The sequence below is a fragment of the Montipora capricornis genome, chromosome 4, assembly GCF_036669925.1.
Source record: "Montipora capricornis isolate CH-2021 chromosome 4, ASM3666992v2, whole genome shotgun sequence".
NCBI lineage: Eukaryota > Metazoa > Cnidaria > Anthozoa > Scleractinia > Acroporidae > Montipora > Montipora capricornis.
Genome location: NC_090886.1, coordinates 30,873,640 through 30,879,274, shown reverse-complemented (window position 1 = coordinate 30,879,274; position 5,635 = coordinate 30,873,640).

Here is a 5,635-nt window from a genome sequence, read left to right as displayed (position 1 = left end):
CTTTCCTATCCTTCTGGGCCACAAAAGAAATATGTGAAGGGTGAGATTGCTGACGTTATAAAGTATCTATCCCTGGGTCTATTTGGTACTGCCTGCAAAATAATGATGAGTACACCAGAGTTGTCTCCAATTTACACGGAACTGTTGTTTAAAGAAATAGACAATGAACTGGAAGAATTTGCAAAAAGCAGAACAATAGTATTTTACGACAAACTAATGCAGAGGAGCTGGTGGATTTTCAAATGGCAAAGTTGATTCAAGAAATTGAGCAAACAAATTCCCTATGTAACCAAACCCTGCATAGTATTTGTTGCTCAAACAACAAGAAAAGAGCCCCAGATGCCTTAGTTAATCCAAATGTCAAGGCAACCATCACAGCTGCCATCCTACATCAAAGGTGTCCAGAGATGTCAGCTCTTGCCTACAGGACAGGTTTGTTACTATGCCATACTGGTGCAGGAGGCTTGGTATGTTCTGATTAAGCTATTTACTACAGAAACAAATGCATATGCTGCGTAATAGACTATTTGCATGACCATGTCATTTAATGGATAATTTGTATCACCTTGTGCAAAATACACCTCTAGTTATTGAATCCTTACTGAAATTAAAAAAAAATTAAAAAACCAATGTATTGATCATGATAACATCTTAAAATTTTAAATACCCTGCAAGCAGATTATGTAACTTTTAGTTCGTAAAAATCATCATTTTGCAGGGTAATTCAAATCTTGCATTATAATACATAATTTTTTGTATTAAATAAAGTATTTGATGTTCATCCAGCATTTATTATCAAATCGGCTGGTAATTTTCGATAATGGCTTTTTCACCTAAAAGAAGTATTTACACATTTGGTTTCTAAGTTTAGCCAACTGCTTAATTTGAGACTTCAGATGGTATTTGTTGATCATAATCTAAAGTCATTGTATTTGATTTAGTATTATTTATTTTCTTTTTTGCATGCAGGAACTGGAAATGCTGTGCAAAATGGGGCTTTATTGCCATCCAACAACAGTGGCATCAAAATTAAAGGAACTGGGACACAACTATGACAAAGAATTACTGGTATGGAAACAAAAAGTGGAATTCACTGATGAGGCCAAGAGAGGCACAGAAATATTGAAAGCAGAACTCAAAGAATTGACATATTTGCCAGAAGTTCCCCCTACAGCTGACATTCAAGTTTGTGCTGACAGGCTAAGGAATAATCTACCCTTGACAGCCCCTAGCACGTGCACGTCTTCATCATTTATGACATTGGATGCAACTTGCCTAAATTTAGCATTCAGTATTGACACTGATTCAGTTATGGAAAACATCTATTCTCAGCGGTCTCACCTCACACATATAAAAGGAGATGTCATGTTGTTCAAGCAGTCGCCATCGCCCTTGTAGAACCAGACACTATGTGTACTCTATATAAATCCTATGTAACGACCATATGTAAATGGTATGTTATGATATACATATATTTAATATAGAGGCCTTATTCAAAGCCTATGTTATAGATATGCCTCATCTATTTATTTTGAAAGGAAATGCTATGTTTTAGCTAGTCAAATGAAACCTTTACAAAGCATACAGTACAGCCCAAAAATAATGCACGCGCAAGACCTCCTTTTTGCGTCTGCAAGCCGGCAACTTCTTGCGGCTTCTTGCGGCTCCTTGCGCCACAATCCTACCAGCTGCAAGAACTTCTTTGCGGTTAGAAGTTGACACTGCAAAAACTTCTTTCTGTTAAAAAATCCTGACCGCAAGAACTTCTTTGCGGCAACATCTCAGAAAGGAGGCAATAAACAAAACTCGCAACAACACGCACTTTTTCAAGGCAATGCACGAATCTCGGGAGTTTTAAGTATCATATGTAAACAAACGTCACAGTGACGGTGATTTTTTACTACGTTTTCACGAAGACTATAGTCGCATGATAGCAATCAGAATAAATATCAGACAAAACCCTTTTGCTACCCAAAAATCCCAGTCAAAGAAATGTTTATTAAGGTAGTGATGAGAATGGCTTTTTCCACGCGAACCGTTTCTATGACTGTCGCCGCGAATGTAGAGGAATTCATTGTTGTGAAATTCACATAAAGGCAAAGCTAGAATTGATTCCTGTCGGAATCTTTGAAATTTCCTCTGCATTCCTGTTTAAATATCTCAAGGAAAATGCAGCGTAAGCAGACTCACAAGACTGAAATTTTCAAGCTCGTCATTTTCATTTGTTATGCCGAGCATGCGGCTTCATTTGACGATCGTCACCTTGGTAACCGAACAACAGAAATCACAGATCTCATCTCATCTGTTTCCTTAGTGCAACCATGTACAGTGAATACGTAACAAATCGAATACTCCCTCTAGCAAAGGCCAACAAATCTCCAACTCAAATTATTAGAATTCTTGGTAAAGAAAACATAGTCGCTGTACAAACTACGGTGTCAAGAATAATACGGCAAAACAAGGAAAAGGAACAAGGAGAGCAACGGCAAGACCGCCGTGGACTACCATCGAAAGCAAGCTCACCTGTAAAGAGAAAAATAGACGAGGTTTCCAGGTGGAATCAGGAAGTCAATGGATCTGAACTGAAAAACATTTTAGAAAACGAGCTTCCTGGTTGGAGATTGGAGTCAGCACCGCAAAGGGGGCTAGGAAGATGGCAGGTTGGATCTGTACGAGGACTCGTTATTGTCAAATGGTCAGAGAAGCCAACTAGATAAAGCGTTTAGAATTTTGCAAGAACGTTATAGCAACAAATGACGATTTTGGCAACATTATCTTCACCGATGAGTCAACCGTCGAAATCGAGCGAGTGACAACGATTCCGTTTCACAAGGAAGGAGAAATGTATAAACCAGCTCCGAAACCGAAAAATCCCCTTAAAGTACATGTCTGGGGTGGACTTAGCACGCACGGGCCAACAGAATTCGTTATTTTTGAAGGTATTATGGATGCTGTACTGTATTGTGAGATACTGGAAACATTGCTTCTTCCTTTCATCAAAGACATCCTTCCCAATCACAGATTCCAGCAGGATGATGATCCCAAACATACCTCTCGGTACGCCAAGCAGTTTTATAATGATAACAACATAAATTGGTGGAAAACACCACCCGAGAGTCCTGACTTAAACCCCATAGAGCTTCTGTGGCACGAGTTGAAATGGTATATTCGAAAACATGTAAAACCAAAGACAAAAGAAGAGCTTGTGGCAGGGATCCGCAAGTTCTGGGCAACAAGAGTCACAAAGGGGAAGTGCCAACGCTATATTGAGGAAGTCCGTACCAAGGTTGTCCCAAGAGTTGTAGAACTTCAAGGCCAAGCAACTGGAATGTAGCACAGCTCTTTCTAGGAGCTTCAACCTGCATTGCACTTCGCAGGGAAAATCCTGTAGGTCGATCTTTCGACATTGCACTTTACAGGTAATTAACACAAACAACAGCTCCTTTAGGGGCCAACAAATCTAATAAAAGTCATGACCAATAATCCAAACTCAGGTTACACGGGGAAAGAAGGACCGGGTGTATTTGAACTTTGTTTCTGGACACTCAAGACACACACATGCACACACACTTATTTACAAAAAATCATAAAGATGTATATGTGCGGTAATCTTTTCGAGACTTGCGCTTCAAACCTGTGACAAATGAGATTTTGGAATAAGAAACGTGTACCGCGCGTGCAGTTTTTTCTCTTCATGGCAATAAATGATGGGATTGACTGATTGTGTTTCTGATGCTACTAACCTTAATGTACTTAATTTACTCGAAACGCAAAACCACGAGAAAAAGTTGAAAGTTATCCTTAAGGACGTTCGCGCTAATTGTTTGTGCGCAACGTAACTGCGCAGGTAACGCGACTGTAATATGTCACGCATTACTTCGAGCATTAGTGAAGTTGAGGTTTGAAAACCTTTGCAGAAACCGTGGACGATAAGTCTTGCACAGCGTTGGATAAGAGAAGATCGTGATCAGTCAAAATTGATTAAAAATATTTAGGAAAGTCAAGTAGACTACTGCATGACTGATGTTCGCGTTGTTTTTATCAGTCATGCACTAGTCCACTTGACTTTCATAAATATTGTTCAAGCATTAGTTAAAATAACATGGCGACGAAAACGCCTGGGAAAAAATTCCAGGCCGGCAAAAGAATGGCATCATCATGAAACGTTGAAGAGAAGTGAGCAGGAGGATGGAAAAGCTCTGGAAAAGGTAGCTGCTGATAGAGTAGTGGCTGAAAGTTTGGAAAACTCGAGGACGAACCGTTGCATAAATTTAATGGGGCTGTTTCTTTTTTTAATGTTTTTATTACCCTACGAACTTAAGTTCAAAACGAATGTATGTTTTTGAAGTTCTTTTCCTTTACTTTCGTGAAAATAGAGCAGTATTTTCGTCCTCGTCGGCTTGAATAGTGCAGACCTGCGTGGAAAAAACCAGCGATTAAATTTCACAAAAACCACACTCCAGAAGACGAGCATGACGGCAATGGAGAAATATTATACAAAACACTAACCAAATGAAGATGACGACCGCTTAAAACTTCGTTGCTGTGCTCGAGAAAGCTTTGTTTTGGGGTAAAAACCTTTCATGACCTTTCATCCCTTCAACGATCGCTCCTCTCCTGGGTTCCAGTCCTTCCACGACAGGTCACGCAAAAACGTGACAAACGAAGTTTTCCAAGAGCTTCGTAAAATCACATCGATTTTACTCCCTTGGATCATCGGTGACCCCTATTTTTTTAATCATGAATCACTTACTCTACTTACTATCTACAAAATATGATAAAATGAAAAAAATCTCACCGTAAGAAGTTGTCTTTTTTTTAATTTTCTTTCCTCGTGCCATCGAATTCCGGTAGTGGTTGCAACCGATAGAGGTTACGAAAACGCTCGTCCAGGATGAACTCTACTGTTTACGACATCCCTAGCGGCATGAAATTATCTTAAAATCCCAACCCTAAAAACTGATGCACGGAAACCTTCACTCTAACAATTTATTTTTAGGATTTTCGATGGATGAGCAGATGAGGCTACCTTTCGTTATTATGACAGATTTATCGAAATTAAGGCATTTTTCCACTGCCATTTTCTCCGAAACAAAGTCGGCGACCCCCAATTTTTTTTTTATTTTTGGAGTAAGTACTTTATGACCTAACTCTAGGCTAGAAATGAAGAAAATCTCACCATAGGAAGATTTTGGCGCGAACGTCCTTAAGTGAAAATTCGTGAAATCATCTCTCAATAACCAAGATGAAAACGCGATCAGAAAAACAACCATTTATCGGTTTTTCCGTATTCCTCAAAGAAGATGAGATGTTCTCAAAGGAGTTACGTGAATTAATGATATGTATGCACTTCAGAATAAAAACGCACACGTCCTTCACAGTAAAAACCTGTGACAACTGAGATTTTGGAATAAGAAACGCGTACCGCGTGTGCAATTTTTTCTCTTCATGGCAATAAATGATGGGGTTGACTGATTGTGTTTCTGATGCTACTAATCTTGATGTACTTAATTTACTCAAAACGCACTACCACGAGAAAAAGTTGAAAGTTATCCTTAAGTGAAAATTAGTGAAATAATCTCTCAATAAGCAAGATGAAAACGCGATCAGAAAAACAACCATTTAGTCCTGTCCA